The following is a 22,887-nucleotide window of genomic DNA, read 5'->3' as shown; positions in this document are numbered from 1 at the left end:
AGAAGTTTGGAGGTTAAAGGGGGAGAATGGTGGGATTCACAGGGAGTGAGATGTCTTGAGGTTTAGAACCAGAAGTCAAGGAGCCAAAGACTAAATGGTTAAAGAACAGTTCATTTGAAATATAAATACAATACTATAGACTCTAAGTGGTTTATGAGCAAAATGCAGTTCAGAAAAGCAGATTTGGTGCCATGCTGAATGTTTTAATTTTTTTTTTTATATGCTCCACATTAGAGCTTGCATTTTCTCATACCTCCAAGGCATAGTCTTTTATGGTTTTGGAGATAAAAGATTTACATTTAAATCATGCTTTCCCCATGCCACACTGTAACAATAGCATTTTAAGTTCTACTGTTCAACCAAAGGTCAGAATGCCTCTTTTTTTTTTTTTTTTTTAATTCTACATATGCTACCACCTGAGCCAAGTGAGCAAATCTTTTTAGCTTTGAATATCTAAATATTATAATAGTGTATACTGCATGAAATTCAAGTGCAAAGAATTTCACAACAAAATGGAAATAGGAAAATGTTATCCTCGGTTTCTTGTGACAAGCAGATATCACAGAAATACAAGATCCCAAACCCTGAAGTAGATACTTTTTGTTAAAGACTCACATCTATTTTTGAGCCAGGGGGACCACCAAGAGACTATGTTCTAGGCTAATAGACTCTCCCGAAAAGCATAAAATTGACAACCAAACGCCAAGACCATTGTTTTCTTTCATTATTGTCTTGAAATTTACTGCCTGCAAAGTCCCTAATTTTTCCTTACAACATTAAACCTATAGTGAATAATAATGTGTTGTACACTTAAAAAATTAAAAGAATAGATATTATGTTATATCCTTATGACATTTGAGAAAGTCCTTTAAAAATCATCTCCCAAGCATATTTTTGCAAACGGGATCATGAGCTGTCTTTTTTTTTTTTAAATTTTATTTTATTTTTAAACTTTACATAATTGTATTAGTTTTGCCAAATATCAAAATGAATCCGCCACAGATATACATGAGCTGTCTTGTTACTATGTACACCAAATCCTAATTAATTATTGGAGACAGAGTTTTGGGTCAAACAGAAAAGAACAGCTTTATTGCTTTGCTGGGCAAAGGGGGACAGAGCAGGCTAAAGCCCTCAAAATTGTGCCCTAATCAAGAGGGGGTAATGAGATGATTTATAGTAATGGTTCAAAGAGCGTGTGGCCAGTTCATGAACATTCTTATGATTGGTTCTGGTGAGGTAAATAGAGTCAGCATCATCAACCTTCTGGTTTCATTGGTCTGGGGTCTACGTGCTTATGAACTACATACCCTTAACTTCTCCTACATAGTGCGGGTTTCAGTATCTACAGAACAGGTCAAAGATATTGTTATATGTAACTCTTGTGGGGAAACCAAGACCTTGCCCCAAGGCTGCACTATTGTTTCTTAACTTTTCCTTCCTTGCCTTTGCATCCCCTCCTTTCCTTAATTAGCAACCATCTGAACTTGTTTCTTGGAACTCAGTGGAAGTCATAGAAGCCGTTGTTCAGTTGCTCAGTCATGTTCAACTCTTTGTAACCATGGGTTGCAGCACACCAGACTTCCCTGTCCTTCACTATCTCCCAGAGTTTGCTCAAAGTCATGTTCATGACCCCATGAATTGTAGCCTGCCAGTCTCCTCTGTCCCTGCTATTTCCCAGGCAAGAAAACTAAAGTGGGTTGCCATTTCCTTCTCCAGGAGATCTTCGAGACCCAGTGATTGAACCCAGTTCTCCTGCACTGGCTGGCAGATTCTTTACACTCACTGAGCCACCAGGGAAGCCCTTCATCGAAGCTGAATGAAGCCTATTTCCTGTAATAAGAAGTGGGGAGTACAGAAAGGCTTTTATGCCCAGAGACCACACAAAGTCCTGCTTGGTATCACTATCATTAATATCCATTGCAAAGCCCATTTGTATGTTGTTCATAAAGTTGGATGCAAAGAGGAGGATTGGAATGCATAGACTTTCATAATCAAGTGTCCTTATATTCAGATGTGTTAGGGGACAAATCTCCCAGGTAAAGATATTGATTTGTACCTTTGTCCTTGTAATTACTGGAGAAGGAAGTGGCAACCCACTCCAGTATTATTGCCTGGAGAATCCCATGGACAGAGGAGCCTGGGGGACTACAATCCATGGGGTGGCAAAGAACCGGACACAACTGAGACACTGAACCACCCTGTAATGACAGTCTCGGTCTTTCATTTCAAAATTGAAATTATAAGACAAAAATGGGAAGATAGCCTGTTTCTGATTCCAAATGTGAGATCAAATGTTTACTAGAGTCATGTATTCTTTGTTTTTAACTAGACACAAACTCTCTTTATCACCTGCAGATTTGGTGAATGAACCAAAGAATGAGGGTGTGTTTCCAAAAGCCAAGAAAGAGTGGAGAAGACCTTTGCCTTCACGAATGGTGTGATGGACCCAAGCATTTAATTGAAAGTGTGCAAATAAAGAAGCTCAAAAATAAGTCCTATCAAACAAAAAGTTTCATTTTTAAATGATAGCAGGTGTGGCTGATTATTTTTTAATAAATAAGACTTGAGAGTTTTTTAAGTATGTAAAAGTTTGCTTTTATTAACATGCACATATCAAATTCCTCTAGTTCTAAGGTGTTCTTGGGGGTAAAAACGAACTGCAAATTAGATATAGTTCATTCCTTTGGCTTCAGTGAAATGTGGTACCAGAGGGAGTCTATTACTACATGAAGCTAAAATTTGACCCATAACAGTTACTTAAAGCTCTCTGCTGCTCTAATATCTTCCAGCCAAATGATTTTTTAGACAAAAAAAAATCTGCTAAGTTGGAAAAGGAAATCACTTTGTCTACTTTGGACAATCAGTGATATAGCACTTCATCTCAAAGGAATGTGAAGGGAATGTTTAAACTGTAATGTTTTCACAGGCAAGGAGTGTCCCAAGGATCTATAAGGTCAAGACTGGATGGATAGTTCATCTTTTTTCAGAGTAAAACTGTCTAGAAAATCCAATGAAAATAGTCTTTAGTAACTTATGGTTGGACATCACTCCATAGTGCTATCTACCAAAATCATTACCCTTTAGACGAGAGAAAATTTGTGTTTATTAAGAGTTGCAGAGAGCTACCTGCAGTGGAGGTATTTGCCCTCGGTACTATCTAACTTTCTCCCCTGCTCCTCCTCCTCTTCTTTGTTCTGTGTCTTTTTACCTGCCATCCTGCTCATCATTTATTTAGTATTCTTGAGGATGTTCCTTTCCTTTTTCCCAGCCCCAAACTTCTTCTCAAGAAGACACTCAAAATAGCATTTGCACTGGGATGTGGAATTAAGTCAACTGTACTTTCTCCTGTTTTGTGTGTTTTTCATGTTTTTTAAAATGTTTCTTAATTCAACCTTTTCTAAAGATGTTCAGGCATGAGCCGGTATTTAGAAGAAATGCTTTAGCCTTCAAAACAGAAGATTTGATGGCATCCCAAAATCATGTTCTCTATAAGTGGCTTACTCACTTCAGCCTACAGTCTCGAGAATAATGATTAGGCCTGGCATGCTACAGTCCATGGTGTCACAAAGAGTCAGACACGACTGAGCAACTGAACTTAACTGAACTGAATATTTCACGGTATCACAGGAGCCTAAGAAGCATCTGTGATATTTACTTAGGCCCTGAATTGCTTAAGAGATGTCCCGTAGTTGAATATTAGTGACAAATATTTTCCATGTGACCATGGAGAAGGTCCCCTAGTTTTCAGAGTGGACACATATTGTAGAATTCTTACCAGATCTAGAAGTATCCCCAGGACAGAGTAAGCAAAGTAGACATGGGTTGTTTTTGTCTACCTAACATTCCCTTGGTATCCAGCTCTTCTTCCATTTTCAGTCTATGGTTATATTTAGAGGAAGGTATATCACCCTGAACTGGAAACTCAGATTATTTCATTTTTCTGATACAAAGTGATTGGCTTCTGAATGGTCATTTGACCCAAACTGAGTGATGAGAGTCAACTCCCCGAATTTAGTTGTCTCTTTTTAAAGACATTATCTTTGGCTAGAATTGATAGCTATGAGTATGATGAAAGCTTAGAGCCACTTTCAACCATCTCATGAGGAAAAATATGCTAAACATTAAGCCAACACATAGCAAAGCAGAACTGAGAGATAGGAAGCCATCCATGTCTTAGTGATGTTGCCTCAGCTTTTAGATATAGCTGGGCTTGGAATCAGCCACACTGTCTGAGCTCCTCAGTACGTTCTAATCTTAAATTTGTGTGAGCTGGGTTTTTATCACTGGTGACCAAAGAAGTATTGTTTAATCAAGGATGTCATCGAGTGACCCATTAATGAAGATGCCAAACAACTGATTAGAGCTGGGGACACAGAACAGATACAATTGCTAAAGTCAAACTCAAGGTGACATTGATGCTACCCTTTGTTGACTGTCTGCCTCATGACAGATGATTACAATGTTACAGACACATGCCCTCTTTCACCCCATCTCCGGCTCTTCGCTGATAGGTGATTTCTGATTGACATTTGGAACACATTCCTAGAATGGACAGCAAAGTGGAATTTGACACCAGGCTATTTTTTCTCCTTGGTCAGTTAACAGTGCCTGCTTGAACTGGTTCCTCCCTGTCAAGTGTCATTCAAAAATCACCCAATTGTTGGTCCACCCTTGCTCTGTTGTTGATGAGAATGCCATGTGGGCTTGAATCAAAGCTTTGGTGAAATTTGTCTATTTTACATCTGTTCCTGGCTGGGAACTTAATGAGACGCATGGCATAATGAGATGTGTGTCTGGAGTGTGTAATGAGATTCTTGATTCAAATGTCTAATGAAGCCTATAGCCTAATGAAATGTATAGCATAATGAGATGCATGGCCTGGATGTATGGTACAGATTTGAAAGTCCTTTTAGAAAATATCATTAGGCATGCAAAGTTTTCTCCCGTCGTATGAGCCCCACCCACATTTCTTTGAGATTTGTTTAGCTTGTAATTTCTCAGTGCCATTGTCATCATTATCATGTGTGCTTCCCACGTTCAAAGCAAAGAGAACACAGGCACTAACCTCACCAAATGTGACGAAAAGTCTGAAATCAAAGCAGACATCTTAGCTTCTTGAAAAACGAAAATCAGATTTTGATTTTTTTTACCTTTAATTTCTTATTTTTTAATGCAACAAACTATATTAAAGGCCTATTACCTAACAAAAATCCTAAAACTCTGTGGCCTAAATAATCAGCATTTATTACTGCCCGTGGGACTTCCCAGGTGGCCCAGTTGGTAAAGAATCCACCTGCCAATGCAAAAGACACGGATTGGATCCCTGGACTGGGAAGATCTTCTGGAGGAGACAATATCAACCCACTCCAGTATTCTTGCCTGGAAAACCCCATGGACAGAGGAGCCTGGCAGGTTATGGTCCAGGGAGTCACAAAGAGTCGGACATTACTTACCATGAATGAGGATTAGTCTACTAGTCAACTGTGAGGCTCTCTTGGACTTAACTAGACATACTTGTGGGCTTGTAATTAGAAACATGTCAGAACTGTTGAATGTGACTGGGCTGTGAATATACAGCCTTGATGTACTACTTTTCCTATTTGGAACCAGTCTGTTGTTCCATGTCCAGTTCTAACTGTTGCTTCCTAACCTGCATATAGGTTTCTCAATAGGCAGGTCAGGTGGTCTGGTATTTCCATCTCTTTCAGAATGTTCCACAGTTTTTTGTGATTCACACAGTCAAAGGCTTTGGCATAGTTAATACAGCAAAAATAAATGTTTTTCTTGAACTCTTTTGCTTTTTCGATGATCCAGTGGATGTTGGCAATTTGATCTCTGGTTTCTCTGCCGTTTTTAAAACCAGCTTGAATTTCTGGAATTTCGCAGTTCATGTATTGCTGAAGCCTGGCTTGGAGAATTTTGAGCACTACTTTACTACAGTGTGAGATGAGTGCAATTGTGCAGTAGTTTGAGGATTATTTGTCATTGCCTTTCTTTGGGATTGGAATGAAAACTGACCTTTTCCAGTCCTGTGACCACTGCTGAATTTTTAAAATTTGCTGACATAAGCATCATCTTTTAGGATTTGAAATAGCTCAGCTGAAATTCTATCACCTCCACTAGCTTTGTTCATAGTGATGCTTCCTAAGGCCCACTTGACTTCATGTTCCAGGATGTCTGGCTCTAGATAAGTGTGGGTGATCACACCATCATGATTATCTAGGTAGTGAAGATCTTTTTTGTACAGTTCTTCTGTGTATTCTTGCCACTTCTTCTTAATATCTTCTGATTCTGTTAGGTCCATATCATTTCTGTCCTTTATTGAGCCCATCTTTGCATGAAATGTTACCTTGGTATCTCTAATTTTCTTGAAGAGATCTCTAGTCTTTCCCATTCTATTGTTTTCCTCCATTTCTTTGCATTGATCACTGAAGAAGGCTTTCTCATTTCTCCTTGCTATTCTTTGGAACTCTGCATTCAAATGGGTATATCTTTCCTTTTCTCCTTTGCTTTTCACTTCTCTTCTTTTCACAGCTATTTGTAAGGCCTCCTCGGACAGCATTTTGCTTTTTTGCATTTCTTTTCCTTGGTGATGGTCTTGATTCCTGTCTCCTATACAATGTCACGAACCTCTGTCCATAGTTCATCAGGCACTCTGTCTATGAGATCTAGTCCCTTAAATCTATTTCTCACTTCCACTGTATAGTTATAAGGGATTTGATTTAGGTCATACCTGGATGGTCTAGTGGTTTTCTGTAACCTCAGTCCGTGGCATTTTCCAGGCAAGAATACTAGAGTGGGTTGCTGTTCCCTTCTCCAGGGGATCTTCCTCACCCAGGGATCAAACCTGGGTCTCCTACATTGCAGGCAGATTCTTTACCATCTGAGCCTTCAGGTAACCTAGCCAGGCTTAATCTAATAGTAGAGTCAGGGGACCAAGAGGGGAGAAAAAGTCTGCAAAGTTTCAAGTGTCTGGACTCCAAACAGTCACACTGTTACTTCAATCACATCCCTTTGGACCAAAACACTTATAAGGCCAGCCCAGAATCAAGGAATGGGGAAATATATTCCACCCCTTAATGGGAGGAAAAGCCATGTCGTGTTGACATAAAGAGAATGAACACAGGAAGGAGGGAAGGCTTTTTATACTTTACCAAAGTGGAGAAGAACATCTTTCCATTCTTTCACCACTAATGAAAATTTTTATTGGGCTGGGGGGGTAGTATTTATGAAAAATTCCTTTTTCTGTAAATGTGAGAAATTTTCAAAAGCATAGAGATATTGATTATGAATGTTCTAAGTCACATAGTGCATCTCACTGAAACCCTATGTCCTATGGGTTGACAATGGATGCTTTCAGTAAATGAAATAGCTGAAATTCAATCTTCCTGGAAACAAATAAGCAAAAATGCTAATGAGAATTATCTCTAATTTTCCTTTTAACATTTGGAAAATATCTGATAGTGGATAAGATCAGGAGTCTACTTCATCTTTGAATTAAAATCTAGTGAAGTTTTTTTTCAACCTTTTCCTGGGTTGCCTTAAGAGTTATATTAAAGATTTCATTCTGCCAAGAACTACTGGTGATTAACCCCAGGCATGAGGTATATGTTACATGAACCGGCCCTAAAGTTTCTGAAGAGCTGCAGAGAGTTTTAGCACTGAGTATCTCATTTGCAATAGCCTCTTGGATGAAACCCAGGACACTCCTTTGAAAATTTATAGGGACTAGTCTATCCAGCAGTTTAACAGGCAAACTGATTTTTTTTGTTTTAAACATACCACAGCCAAAGTTTTATCTCCTTCCCATCTCCCAGATTGAATATCCATTATCTTTCAAGATGCCATTACCCTTAGATGCCTCAGATTTATTTGTCTAGCAGTTTTATAGAATAAAGGCCTGATAAGGTCCTCTTTAAATACACATCCTAACCACATTTTAGAAACCAGCAGTTGGTCCCATCATTTCCCTAACTTAAGATTATGCTTTTCTAATGTAGGGGGATCATAAATTTCACTCCCATGTGCATTTTACAATTATGGAAAGGAATAAATCAAACAAAATACTCAAAGATAAGAAATTGTTTTTTTCCAATTTATTTTCCAGCTGTGCTTCTGTATCCATGGAATAGTTTTCTTAGGTACCTACAGGTAAGAATGCTCATGTGTATCTTCAGTACAGGTTTGTGAATGCATTGATTTATTGATTATTTTGATTCAAAACCTGGCCTTAACCTGATTAACCTTAGCAGTCTTTCTTAATCTTAGCTTCACTAACTGAGTATGTTTAAATACTTTAATACTTCTTTCAGTTTAATTCAGTTCAGTTCAGTTGCTCAGTTGTGTCCGACTCTGCAATCTCATGAACTGCAGCATGCCAGGCGTCCCTGCATTGCCAGGAGTGAACTCCCGGAGTTCACTGAAACTCATGTCCATTGAGTCAGTGATGCCATCCAGCCATCTCATCCTCTGTCGTCCCCTTCTCCTCCAGCCCTTAATCTTTCCTAGCATCAGGGTCTTTTCAAATGAGTCAGCTCTTCACATCAGGTGGCCAAAGTATTGGAGTTTCAGCTTCAGCATCAGTCCTTCCAATGAATACCCAGGACTGATCTCCTCTAGAATGGATTGGTTGGACTCTCAGGAGTCTTCTCCAACACCCCAGTTCAAAAGCATCAATTCTTCTGCACTCAACTTTCTTCACAGTCCAAGTCTCACATCCATACACGACTACTGGAAAAACCATAGCCTTGACTAGACGGACCTTTGTTGACAAAGTAATGTCTCTCCTTTTTAATATACTGTCTAGGCTGGCCATAACTTTCTTTCCAAGGAGTGTCTTTTAATTTCATGGTTGCAATCACCATCTGCAGTGATTTTAGAGCGCCAAAAAATAAAGTAAGCCACTGTTTCCACTGTTTCCTCATCTATTTGCCATGAAGTGATGGGGCTGGATGCCATGATCTTAGTTTTCTGAATGTTGAGCTTTAAGCCAAACGTTTTACTCTCTTCTTTCACTTTCATCAAGTGGCTCTTTAGTTCTTCACTTTCTGCCATAAGGCTGATGTCATCTGCATATCTGAGGTGATTGACATTTCTCCTGGCAATCTTGATTCCAGCTTGTGCTTCCTCAAGCCCAGAGTTTCTCATGATGTACTCTGCATATAAGTTAAATAAGCAGGGTGACAATATACAGCCTTGACGTACTTCTTTTCCTATTTGGAACCAGTCTGTTGTTCCATGTCCAGTTCTAACTGCTTCTTCTTGACCTGTATACAGGTTTCTCAAGAGGCAGGTCATATGATCTATCATGAAATATTTAGGCATGATAGTTTATTGTTAATCTGATAGCATCTAGGTCTCTGTGTTGCCTACATGATGTGTACCATTGTGGACTCATGGCTCCCAATTAAATGCTACTTGCGGCTTTACATACAAAGTGACTTACAAAATGAAAACTTCTCTGAGGTGATTTTATTAATGTAAATGTCTTCCTTGATCAAATCGTCTTACCCAGACCTCTATTTCACTGTGTGCTGTGCTGATTCACAGATTCAGTTGCATTTATTCCCCAAAGGTTCTGTAATTCATTTCACCTCAATGAGTAGCAAAACTCACATGTAATTTATTATTTGTATAATTTAATGCTAGTATCAGGGCCAGTCTGTAGTCATCTTGAGGGATGTGCACAGTAGTGAAGCAGCAGAGATGGCAAGAACCTGGGCAGAATACAGAAAAGCCAGGGAAAGGACTGAAAAACTTTGGTTCCAGGGAATCTGGTGGTCTTCAGTCATAGAAATCTAGGCCAGAATTTCTCAAAATGGAATTTTCAGATCACCTGCAGTAGAGTTATCTGGAAGTGAAAGTGTTAGTCACTCAGTTGTGTCTGACCTTCTGTGACCCCATGGACCGTAGCCTGCCAGGCTCCTCTGTCCTTGGAATTCTCCAGGCAAGCATGCTTTTGAAAAAAAACGTGGCTGTCATCTATTCTACTCAATCAAAATCTCTAGGACAGGTCTCCAGAATGTCTGGCAGCTTGTAGATGATTATTAAATGAATGAGGAATCATTGAACAAACAAACTATATTGATATCAACATCAAAACCATACAATCTCTCAGTCATCCAGCTCCAGGTTAGTAATGAAAGGCAACAGATGAATGAAGCATGCCATCAACTAAAGGATGTCTGGTACCGAGCCGAATGCTATTAAAGTTGGTGGCGTTTCATATTCTACCTGTTTCTGTGTTCTACCTTCTTTAGAAACCAAAAGGCATTCCATTGTCTGGCTCCATCTGTGATCTGAGTGTGGATGCTCCTCAGTCCACACTGGTGAATCTTTCCAACTTTATAGTTCAAGTCAGGTGAAAGACCAGGTAGACATCATCACCAACATTTCACAAACATTGGTAATAGACACAACCAACAGTTTCCAGGGCAGAGGTTCAGAAAGTTTGAGGCATTTGCCCCAGTTCATACAGCTAGAAAGTAGAAGAGACAGCACAGAAATCAGATTTGCAAGGCTGTTCAGGAAACTGTCTCTGTTGATACTGGTCACTTTCTAGAATTTTCAGCTGTGAGGGACACGCTCGGACTTGGAATGAAGACCCCTTGACTTGCTTCTGTTCTACAACTAGCTTTAGTTTTTATACCCAAAGAGGCTCATTTTTCCCTGAACAATGAGCTGTCTCCCCCAAGACACATATTATGCAAAAAAATGTTGCAACAAATGTTCACTTTAACAGCAAGTATTTTTTTTTTTTTTTTTTTTAATTTTATTTTATTTTTAAACTTTACATAACTGTATTAGATTTGCCAAATATCAAAATGAATCTGCCACAGGTATACATGTGTTCCCCATCCTGAACCCTCCTCCCTCCTCCCTCCCCATTCCATCCCTCTGGGTCGTCCCAGTGCACCAGCCCCAAGCATCCAGTATCGTGCATCAAACCTGGACTGGCAACTCATTTCATACATGATATTTACATGTTTCAATGCCATTCTCCCAAATCTTCCCACCCTCTCCCTCTCCCACAGAGTCCATAAGACTGTTCTATACATCAGTGTCTCTTTTGCTGTCTCGTACACAGGGTTATTGTTACCATCTTTCTAAATTCCATATATATGTGTTAGTATACTGTATTGGTGTTTTTCTTTCTGGCTTACTTCACTCTGTATAATAGGCTCCAGTTTCATCCACCTCATTAGAACTGATTCAAATGTATTCTTTTTAATGGCTGAATAATACTCCATTGTGTATATGTACCACAGCTTTCTTATCCATTCATCTGCTGATGGACATCTAGGTTGCTTCCATGTCCTGGCTATTATAAACAGTGCTGCGATGAACATTGGGGTACTCGTGTCTCTTTCCCTTCTGGTTTTCTCAGTGTGTATGCCCAGCAGTGGGATTGCTGGATCATAAGGCATGTCTATTTCCAGTTTTTTAAGGAATCTCCACACTGTTCTCCATAGTGGCTGCACTAGTTTGCATTCCCACCAACAGTGGAAGAGGGTTCCCTTTTCTCCACACCCTCTCCAGCATTTATTACTTGTAGACTTTTGGATTGCAGCCATTCTGACTGGCGTGAAATGGTACCTCATAGTGGTTTTGATTTGCATTTCTCTGATAATGAGTGATGTTGAGCATCTTTTCATGTGTTTGTTAGCCATCTTTATGTCTTCTTTGGAGAAATGTCTATTTAGTTCTTTGGCCCATTTTTTGATTGGGTCATTTATTTTTCTGGAGTTGAGCTGTAGGAGTTGCTTGTATATTCTCGAGATTAGTTGTTTGTCAGTTGCTTCATTTGCTATTATCTTCTCCCATTCTGAAGGCTGTCTTTTCACCTTGCTAATAGTTTCCTTTGATGTGCAGAAGCTTTTAAGGTTAATTAGGTCCCATTTGTTTATTTTTGCAAGTATTTTTTCCAAACTCTATGTATTAATATATGTGTTTGTGCGTGTATCTCCGTTTCATTCATTTATAGCTCCTTCAGTCCTGTCTGCCTTCCTGTCCTTGAAGACTCCTTACTCTTGTTTTCACATAACCACAAATGACTGTCATACTGAAATAGTATTCTCAGGCTTGGTCCCCCCAACCTAGCTACCACCCACAGCATCAGTGTGTTAACAGTCAAACACCACAGATGGTGAGGGCTAGAAAAACCTTTGAGATCATCTAAGATAGCTATCATTTCACATGAGGAAACAGGGTCCCCCAGGGGTTAAACTCTTCATCCAAAATTTTAGCATTGATCAACACTGCCCTTTTACTATGTGTGCTTTTTCATCAATTCAGATACAATAAAAACAAATTATATTGGTAAAATGAGATGCTGTTCTAAAAACTGTGTTTCTCTTTTTAGTGACCTTGACACATCTCTAACCTGTCACAGAAACATGGTAAAGCCCATATTTAATCCTGGAAATATCTAAGTAAATCTGCTCACTAATAACACTTTGGGTCTGATAATAGAATAATCAGGCTGAATAGTAGGTAACGTAAGTTGTTTTCTTATGGAGTATGCTTTCTTAAGTTGACCCACTTAGGAGAAAATGATAGAGACTGTTTCTAAAGTCAAGCAAAGAGCAAATTGTGATTTGGGGTTAAACTTCTAGGTGACAGAGATGAGCTGTTTCTCTGTTGTTTAAAATAGCAATTTACAGCAGGAGTTTACAATTTCTCAGAGAAGGTTCTTATCAACTTAAATGTCAGGGAATTTGCTGGCTCTGTCTCTTGCTTTTGGCAAACATGTGAATCCCATTCCCCTGGTCCGTGGAAACACAGAAGATTGTATATTTTAATTCGTCTGAAGTTATACCACAGAGTCTGTAAATATTATATAACAAATCTGAGCATTACTACATTCTTGTGCATTCAGGAGACATCGCTATGATCACCATAATCAACCTAATTGGGAAAGACTGTCTAAGCGAAGGCAATAACATTTGTTTACTTGCTTGTAGGAATGTGTTCACAGCCTGGTACCACCACATTTAAATTAGTTTTCATCCCAAACAGAGAGAAATGCGCCCTTCAGTCAACACAGTCTGTTAATTTGAATGTGTTTAAATGAACTGTGTGTGTGCCCGTAGGAGACTCGGAGAAGCTCTGTTCTTTGTCCTCCTGTGGGAGGACTCAGTGACATTCAGACCTTTGCCTTCTTTCATATTTTGCAGATGCAGAGAAGAAGGGGCCCTCCTCCATTCCCTGAGGAGGCTGGTCACAGGCCCAAAATTGCCCATAGAACCTCATCCCTGGTTACAATGGGGGCAGCGAAATCAAGTCTCCTTAGTGTTGTGGTTCGTCATGAAAAAAGGCAAGACTGTGAGTGTAAGAGACAGTGGCAGAGTGACAGAGTTGGACAAATCAAGTCCAGATGAAGATAGGGTGTTCATACCCCTTTTGTAGGAAATCCTGTACCATTTGTGTTACTCTGTCTCACAGAATTAACCTCTTGACCCCAGACATTTCCTTCAGAATCACCATTGTTTTATTCCCAAAGGAGTTGCCACCTCATCCCCATTCCAGCCCCACCTTCTGCTTCACCCTTTCCTTGGAAACCTTTGCCAGGTTCACTTTCTATATCAGATCTCCATGTCCTCAATGCAGGGTGGTAGCTCTGGGTAGCAAATCTGGAGGCAAGGAAAGGGGGGAATCAGAGGGAGCAAAGAGTGTCTCCCATGACTTGTGCTACATCTCATCAAAGCGTTCGTGTGTCATCATGGAAAGCGTGGGTACTAGTGTTACTAGCATTCTTGTGTTAAGGGAAAGTTTTTCAGTGTAAGAGGTTTTAGAACAATCTCTCCATCAAGGAAAGACCCCTGTCCCTAGAGAAGGGGGAAGAATGGAATTCACAGGATTGCCCTGCCCTGTGCCGTCATTGTGTGAGGCCATGTTGCAGGCAAATAGAAAGTGAGACAGGACAGGGTTCAGAGCGAGAGGGACAAACATTCGGTGCCCCCAGCTCATGCTAAAAATACCCCATGAGACACCCATGCACAAGTCAGTTGAAATTAACCGAAGTTACCTTTTTGCCTTTATATGCATTCTTCAGAAAGCATTTTGTGTTTTTGTCTTATTCCCTGGGAACCTCCCAATCCCAGATTTTACCTTTAAAATTTTTCATGGGGACTAAGGAGTATGCTATATTGGTGGTCACTTTTGTTGACTTTAAAGGACATCAACTATGATTGGCACTCACTCAACATGTGGTGAATGAAAGTCATACCCCATGACTTGCTGCTGGCCCTCTCTGCAAATGTTAACTATCAAAGAAAGTGGTTTTATTCAACAATAATAAACTACAGTTGTGTGGGTCACACCAGTCTGAGAGGTATAACCTCAGAGGGACAATAAAACAACAGCAACTCTTTGCAGTAGACTTTTGAGAGAATGAATACCTGGAATGCCAATCACCATTTCTTGTCATTTTCATGAACTTCCTAGGGAGTCTGATGTGTAACTAGGGGCAACCACAGTTCTCTTTCTTCTTATAGCATGGACCATTTTGTTGACTTTTGTTAGTAACCAATGTTCCTGGTATCTTTCTTGTCACTGGTCACATTTTCTCTGTTTCCCCAATTCTGTTTATGTAGGATCCTTTTCAGTTATTCCTGGCAGTAATACAACTCACATTTAAACAACCCAGAAATTTATTGATCCTCATCTGGGACATGTATGAAAAGAACTGTCTTCAGGTTTAGCTGGATCCTGGGGTTCACAAATGTCATCAGGGATTCTCTTTCCCCTCTTTTAATAATTTTCTCTTCAAATGCAGCTACAAATAGTAATGAGAAGCTTTACACTCATCTCTTTAGCTTAATCAGTCTAAGGAAAACAGGTAGAACTTTCTAATGACTCCTAAAAAGTATTCTGCTGAGGATTCTAGCATGTCTAGTTTGTATCGCATGCCCATATTTTATTGATTAGTTTGTTTGAGGCATACAGATCCTAACTGGGTCAAACGAATGCTGCTGTTAACAGCTAGTGGGTTCAACTCCACCTGATCCATACTGATGGGTTCCCTCTAGGAAAAGAGATCCTATTAATAGAAGAAGAAGGGGAAGAGGGTTTTAGAGAGGCCAAGCAGGTTTCTACAACCATGTTTCTGTGATGATTTTCCGAGGCTTCTGGAAGTAAGTTAATTATTCCAGGTTCCAAAATAAAATGAAATAAAATTCCCTTTCTCAGTACAAGTGTTACTTTATTTGACTAGTTGTAGAAGTGAAAGAGAAATTTTTGGAGACGTGGATATTATAGCCCTTTTTGTTTGTTTGTTTGTTTAGAAAGAGCATCTCCCAAGGGCTCTGGCATAAATGAGCAGCCCCTGGGCAGTCCATAAAAGACAATCTGTGGCATGTGAGGACTATGTCATGCTGGACTTAACAATCACAGCCTAATTGCTGCTGCCTATGTTCTGAGTTTCTTCTCTTGGAGGTTGCTTCTCATCATAACGCCTTCTCCTAGAGAAGGCACACTGATTAATTTCCTGGTGATTAATCCATCCAGCCCTGGGGATTGGGTATCAACAGCAGTGCTTTGTGTTCATTCATTGACCCATCCATGAATTTCTTTGATGTTCTCTAGCAAATAGACTAAGTCTCTACTCTGTTCAAATGTCATCTGTTCAGATAGCGTTTCTTTACTTGACCTACAGCAGCAGCCCACCCTACACACTTACTAAATTCTGATCCAGCTTTACTTTTCTTCTTAGCACTTATTCCTGCCTGATATGATGTCACATGTGGTTGCTTATTACTTTTCTGTTTCTCTCATTATAATACAAGGAGCCTTATGACAGGTTTCTTTTTTATCTTGTTCTCTGTTGCATTGCTGTTCCTAATGTAGTGCTTGGCACATCCTAGCCATGCAGTAGTTATCTATTAGTTGTGACAAGAAATGAATAAATGAGCAAACAAGATTATAGCAGGTGTAGGTCTTAGACCATAATTCTGGGACCCTTATTACACAAACATAAACATGTTCAGTAAAAAATCCATCAGTAATTTTTTAATGTGTGAATAAAAGTGTCTGTAAAAGATCTCAGATCATGCCCTGTACTTTGTATCACATTGTTAGTCTTGCATCTCCTCTTAATTTCTTTCTGCTTTACTTACTGGTTTTCCTTTTACCCCAGAATCATGACTAAACTGATGGGGATGATTAATAAATAAAATAAAATATTTTGATGTGATTTCTGCTAAGTAAAGCCATAGACCAGGTATAATTTAAGCTGCATGGAATAATTGTATTAATTTTTCAGAATTTTTTTTTTTGAGCAACTGCCTTAAACACACAAATAGAAATATGACTTCTAATGTGCATTCTTATTCTTTAACTGTCACAATTTTAATTTTCTGTCTTTAAGATATTTTATTTTTAGATTTACATTCTTTGCTACATCTGAGTATAAGGTCATGCCATCCACTTGGTGTGAATAGGTTCAGTTAAAATCCAGAATGTTGGTTTCATAATTTCATTCCTCACCCAATTTCTCCTGCCTCTTTGTCTTTAGGGTGCCTGGAGACTGTGGGCAGCTCAGAGCCAAGCAGAACCAGTAGCCTGTTCTGGAGATTCTGCTACCCCTCAAGTGCAGTGGGAATTCCTTTCTGCCTGAGTGAAATGTCTAGTCTATAAAACTGGTTAGTAAAACATACTGTAATTTGGAATTTGGTAATGCTGGCTTCATTTTGACAGAACCCAGGCTGACCCATAGCATTACGTCATGAACAGATGTGAATTCTAGAGGGGTGGAATTCTTAAAAGCTAGTTCAGAAAGAAGAAAACTGAGTCAAAGGCGGTCTTAATTCTTCTGTAACTTCTACACAGTAAGCTGTGTTTAACTCTCTTTTTAGTCCAAGTGACCTTAGAATCACCTTTGTCTCTCTTGATATGTAGATGAGAGAAACTGGTAATAGCACAAATGAATGCTTTCAAAACTGTGCTTTACACGTAATTAAGACCCTTTGGAATCTCTTACGTTTAAATAATTAAGAATTCTAATAGCTTAATGATGCCAGGCAAGTCAATCAAGAAACTCCATCCTCAGCTGTTTTCATCTGAAGAACAGAAACAATAATACCATAAGTGCGGTTTTATTGTAACAGAAATAAGAGGTTAGTTGTGGAATTATTGTGAGACCAAATGGGTAATGACTGTGTGAATGTACTTTTCAAACTATAAAGCTCTATAAAAATATTACAGTAGTTAATATTAATAGCTATGGGCAGATTAAAATAATGGCAATGATTGTATTATAGAAAACTTTGTTGCCAGCATGTTTTTAAGAGATTATGTCATGCTTAGGACTTTGATAGAATTTTCCAAGCTGTATTCATAACTGTGTCTCCTTTTAGACTTTAACTGATTATTGATTATTGATTATTTAATTGCTTCAAAAACCAATTACCATTTGGTGGGAATAGAAGTGAAAGAGTAGAGGGCTACTGAATGCGTGTATATATATGTATATAGATAAATAGGGATATATAAACAGAGATGTCTATGCTAATATAAATATATGTTAAAATTCTATTTTCTTGCAAAGTAAGCAAAACTCATGTCAAGATATGTTAAGAAACTATTGTACTGATGATACTTCACTTGACCATTTGTGAAGAGTATCCAAACAGAAAGAGTCCTTGTTCAGATAACATCTTGGAAGATGATCTCTGTTATCAACTTATGATACTGAGATGGTGAATAATAAATACAGATTTTATTCAATCATTTTGAAACCTGTTACCCAAAGAAGTTCCGTGAATACAGAGCATTAGTAAACTTTAAGTCATTACACATAGTCATTCAGGAAATATGTCAGTTGCTGTTCTAAGTACTAGAGGTTTATGAAGAAAAAGATAGACATTGGCTTTAACCTCAAGGAATTTGTATCTAATATTGGAGTGAAACATTAAGCAAATATATAAAAGAAAATAACCACAATTTTCTAGGCTCCAGTTCTCCATTAAGTCATCATCTGGGATGATAAAGTCAAAAGAAAGAAAAATCCAAGAGCAATGGTGACTTTATGGTGCAACATGAGGCCTAAGGACACAGACTCCTTGGAGATGCAGGTCCGTGGCTCTTCACATTGCTGTGATGCATTTCAATGAATTCCTTTGTTTGCTTGATTGTGTATTTGTGTGTGTATGTGTGTCATTCAGTCGTGCCTGACTCTTTGTCACCTATGGGCTGTAACCTGCCAGGCTCCTCTGGTCCATGGAATTCTCTAGGTAAGAATACTGGAACGGGTTGCCATTCTCTTCTGCAGGGGGTCTTCCTGACTCAGTGATGAATCCCAGGTCTCCTGCACTGCAGGCGGATTCTCTGACACTGGCACCAGTGCTTTTCAGTGAATTCCCTGTTGACTTTACCAGCTTGATTAGCTGGCACCTAGTTGCTCAGTTGTGTCCAACTCTTTGTGACTCCATCGACTGTAGCCCACCAGGCTCCTCTGTCTATGGGATTTCCCAGGCAAGAATTTTGGAGTGAGTTGCCATTTCCTTTCCCAGGGGATCTTCCTGACTCAGGGATCAAACCCATGATTCCTGTATCTCCTGCATTGCAGACAGATTTTCTACCCGCTGAGCCATCCAGGAAGGCTTGATGGACAAAGCAGACCACAAATGGTAAGTAGACATCATAGCAGGACCTAGCTGCTATGGGGTCTGGGGTCATCTACCAAGACTTTGTTTCTGTGACTTAGGTGGAATTCCCAGGATAATATATGTCTTTGTTTGAGCCTGGGCCTTTTTTAGTCACTGTCCTCATTCTATACACTGACCCCCAAATATACATTTATATGCCAAATATACGCCCCCCATTCTATACACAACTGCATCCCCAAATAGTTAGGATCCTACACTGAATCACACTGACTTAGTGTCAGCTAGGTCCTCTCTTCCTGCTGCTGCTAATAATAACAATAAATAATGCTATTGTGGGGCTTATGATATCCCTAGAAGTACTCTTAAGCATGTTAGATAAATAACAGTATCAGATTTTGCATATTATGAAGGGCATTCTAAGTCTCTATGTATAAAATATTTCATAGTTTGTTGTTGCTGTTCAGTCACTAAGTCATGTCTGACTCTGTGATCCCATGAACTACACCATGAACTACAGCTTCCCTGTCTTTCACTGTCTCCTGGAGTTTGCTCAAACTCATAGTCATTGAGTCAGTGATGCTATCTAACAATCTCATCCTCTGCAGCCCCCTTCTCCTCTTGTCCTCAAACTGTCCCAACATCAGGGTCTTTTCCAATGGGCGAACTCTTCACATCAGGTGGCCAAAGTATCAGCACTTAAGCTTCAGCATCAGTTCTTCCAATGAATATTCAGGGTTGATTTCCTTTAGGATTGACTGGTTTGATTTTCTTGCTGTCAAAGGGATTCTCAAGAGTCTTCTCCAGCACCACAATTTGAAAGCATCAATTTTTGGTGCTCAGCCTTGTTTACGATCCAACTCTCACATCTGTACATGACTACTGGAAAAACCATAGCTTTGACTATATTGATCTTTTGTTGGCAAAGTGATGTCTCTGTTTTTTAATATGCTAAGTTTGTCATAGCTTTTCTTCCAAGGAGCAAGCATCTTTTAATTTCATGGCTGCAGCCACTGTCCACAGTGATTTTGGAGCCCAAGAAAATAAAACCTGTCATTGTTTCCACTTTTTCCCCATCTATTTGTCACAAAGTGGTAGAACCAGATGCCATCATCTTAGTTTTTTGAATGTTGAGTTTTAAGGCAACTTTTCATTCACCTCTTTCACCCTCATCAAGAGATTATTTAGTTCTTCTTTACTTTCTGCCATTAGAATGGTATCATTTGCATATCTGAGTTTTCTGGTATTTCTCCCAGTAGTCATGATTCCAGCTTGCGATCCATTCAGCCCATCATTTAATAAAGTCAGTTCATGGAGTTCTCATGGCAAGTATACTGTGAAGGCCTAGCGTGCTGCAGTCTATGGGGTTGCAAAGACTCGGACATGACTAGGCAACTGAACAGCAACAAATAAAGACCATTTCCATTTACTGTGAGTACTCATGTTTCTATTTGAAACTGCACAGTTATACCACCTAAGGTTTAGCAATTATATACATTAAGAAGTATGTCTTCCTCCTGTAACATTAAAAGCAGGTAAACCCATATATTTAATATGGGTTTATTCTTTCTTATTTATTTGTTTATTTATTCTTATAACCTATTAATATGGGTTTAATTTTGTCAGGACCTTTCAGGTGGTGCAGTGGTAAAGAATCTGACTGTCAACTCAGGCAATGCAGGAGATGCAGGTTCGATCCTTCAGTCTGGAAGGCTCCCTGGAGAAGGAAATAGCAACCCACTCCAGTATTCTTGCCTGGAGAATGCCATAGCAGAAGAGCCTAGTGGTTTATAATCCATGGGGTTCCAAAGAGTCAGACATGACTGAGCCCAGACAGGCATGCATGATCTTGTTTATATTCCATATATTCCAGGAGCTTTAAAACTTGTTTAAAACATTATTAAGCAGCTAAGAGTGTTGCTGGTCAGCTAGAGGTTGCTACAAGATTAGTATATAAAAGTATATCCCAATCCCTACTATTACTTCCCTTATTTTACTTTTTATTATGGAAAATTTATAATATGTACAAAAGTACAGGAGCCAGTATAGCTGACCCCCATGTACCCATTATGTGGCTTCCACAACTATCAACTGATGACAGTTTTACTGTCATGCACTTTATTGTTATATTTATAAAATTAGTGACCAATGATATTTCCAGATGATACATCTTCCAGACGTTCTAAGAAGATGGTGGTGGAGTGGGGAATGTCTGGATTGCTAATGTAGAAAAGGAGAACATACATGGAAGGAAAGAGCTTGGTAAAATTAGAAAAAGCACTCAAAAGGAAAATATTTGAAGATTAGAGTGTATAAAAAAAGGCCACAAAATCTCCATCCCTAGGTTGCCCCGGGAATCAGCCCCAGCTGAGCACCTGCCTGACAACCATATCACCTACCAGCTACGGGGATACCATCTTGTAATTTCCAGCCCAGCTGAGCTCCATATGAGATTATGTGGAGGAAAAGAACTACCCAGCTGAACCTAGTCAACCCATGATTTGTTAGAGAGAATTTTAAAAGTTGCTATTTTAAGGAAACTAAGTTTTAGGTTGGTTTGTTAAGTAGCAAAAAATGAAACAGAATTGGTACTGGACATAAAGGGCTGCCATGGTGAAAAATAAAAGTAATAATGATTTTGGAACTGGGGCAAGTAGAAGCTGGAAGGACCTCAAGAAGACTGTTGGTGAAGGTGTAAAATACAGTGAGAACTTTTTTTTTTTTTTTTGAGAGTTGGGGAAAAGAGGAGTTAAGTCCCAATAGAAAATAGTGAAACATTGCCTGAGGAAACATGGGAGAAAAAGTAGTTAATAAACCGATGGGTCTGACAAAGGCTATTTCCAGAAAGAATATCAAAAATTACTCAGGCTATTGGCCAAAGTAAGTCTGAAGGCCAGCCCACATTCAAAGGCTTGAGAATGGACTTCACTTCCTATGAGGGTAGTGGAAACAATCTGTGACCTCTGTTAATCCACCATAATGAATAGTTGATGTATGAAGGGTATGTACAATCCCAGCAGGTAGTGTAAGAGAGCCCCCCAAATAACCCTGAATCTGACTGAAGAAACACATAAGAAAGAAAAGGTTAATGTATAAAACCCTTCCACCTTGAATAGAGTAATGGGTTGATTTAGTCTTTAATTAGGAGGGCTTGTCAATTCTGCAAACCTGCCCTTTGCTTCTTCTATTATCCCTGAAAGTAATCAAGCAGACCAGCCAGAATAATCACAGATATAAATAGGACATTTGCTTCCACTATGAGAGAACAAACCAGGTTTATTGTTTCCTTGATGTTGAATTAAGGATCTAGTCTGGTTTTTCCATTAAACAAGACTAAAATCCACATCCGAGCAAGTTACTCGGCTCTGCTTTAAACAAAAGGCCATCATTGTCAAGATACAGACTGTTTCATTTTTATCACAGGAAGAAATGTTAAGGTAGGTTAATGTCTTTAGAAATTATTTATCCCAGAAACTCTCCTGTGCATTATACTGAAGTAGACTGAGAATCACAAGACATTAATCTGAAAGAAAGAGCCACCGCTGTCTTCTGCCATAACAAGAGACCATGGACTGTAGCCCGCCAGGCTTCTCCGTCCAAGGAATTCTCCAGGCAAGGACATAGGAGTGGGGACAGCCACTCCTTTCTCCAAGAAATCTTTCCAACCCAGGGATTGAACCCATGTCTCTAGCATTGCAGGCAGATTCTTTACCTACTGAGTCACCAGGGAAGCCCAACAAGAGACCACGATTATAGCAAACTCCCCCCAAATACCTAAATAGTAGATTTTTTGAGTCTTTTTAGATACTGCTACTTAACAGCTGTGTTCTATTATGTTGCTTATGTGTGCCCCAAAGATGGTCAGTATATCTTTGCTTGTAGTTTTTTATTATTTACTTATTTAAAATTTTAAGGCTTTATTTAGTTTGTTACAATATTGTTTCTGTTTTATGGTTTGGTTTTTTGGCTGCATGACATGTGGAATCTTAGCTCCCTGACCGGGGATTGAACCCGTGTCCCCTGCATTGGAAGGTGAAGTCTTAAGTACAGTACTGCTAGTTAAGTTCCTATTAAATACTTGTCCATGATCATTTGAAAATTAATGAGAAAGCCCTGGGGGAAAAAATCTTACGTTTGGATGTTTCAGCCAATTTCCTCCCCCCATCTCTTTCCTGGTTTCATAACAACCCTCTGTGCAGAAAAAAAATATGAGATCCTAGAGGCTGATGCTACTAGAGACCAAATTCAAACTGGTCAGGGAAGAGATGGATAAGAATAACGG

General features: G+C 39.2%; 2 long non-coding RNA genes across 3 annotated transcripts in view; both read left to right on the top strand.

Moving 5' to 3' along the window:
• Positions 1-16,537: 16,537 nt before the first annotated feature.
• LOC129647853 (uncharacterized) lies at positions 16,538-18,631 on the top strand. Its single transcript, XR_008712542.1, has 3 exons — positions 16,538-16,643; positions 17,952-18,074; positions 18,513-18,631. It is a non-coding gene; the product is annotated as an uncharacterized LOC129647853 (long non-coding RNA).
• A 2,690-nt stretch (positions 18,632-21,321) lies between these two features.
• LOC129646805 (uncharacterized) overlaps positions 21,322-22,887 on the top strand; it is a 52,167-nt gene continuing 50,601 nt past the window's right edge. The window contains exon 1 of one of the 2 annotated variants that reach the window (XR_008712176.1): positions 21,322-22,042. This is a non-coding gene — a long non-coding RNA (uncharacterized LOC129646805). The remainder of the gene's footprint in view (positions 22,043-22,887) is intronic. The other variant, XR_008712177.1, reaches the window with a different exon arrangement.

Source organism: Bubalus kerabau, chromosome 3 (genome assembly GCF_029407905.1).
Source record: "Bubalus kerabau isolate K-KA32 ecotype Philippines breed swamp buffalo chromosome 3, PCC_UOA_SB_1v2, whole genome shotgun sequence".
Classification (NCBI taxonomy): domain Eukaryota; kingdom Metazoa; phylum Chordata; class Mammalia; order Artiodactyla; family Bovidae; genus Bubalus; species Bubalus kerabau.
The sequence above is the reverse complement of the archived record's forward strand: the minus strand, read 5'-3'. Positions and strand labels throughout refer to the sequence as shown.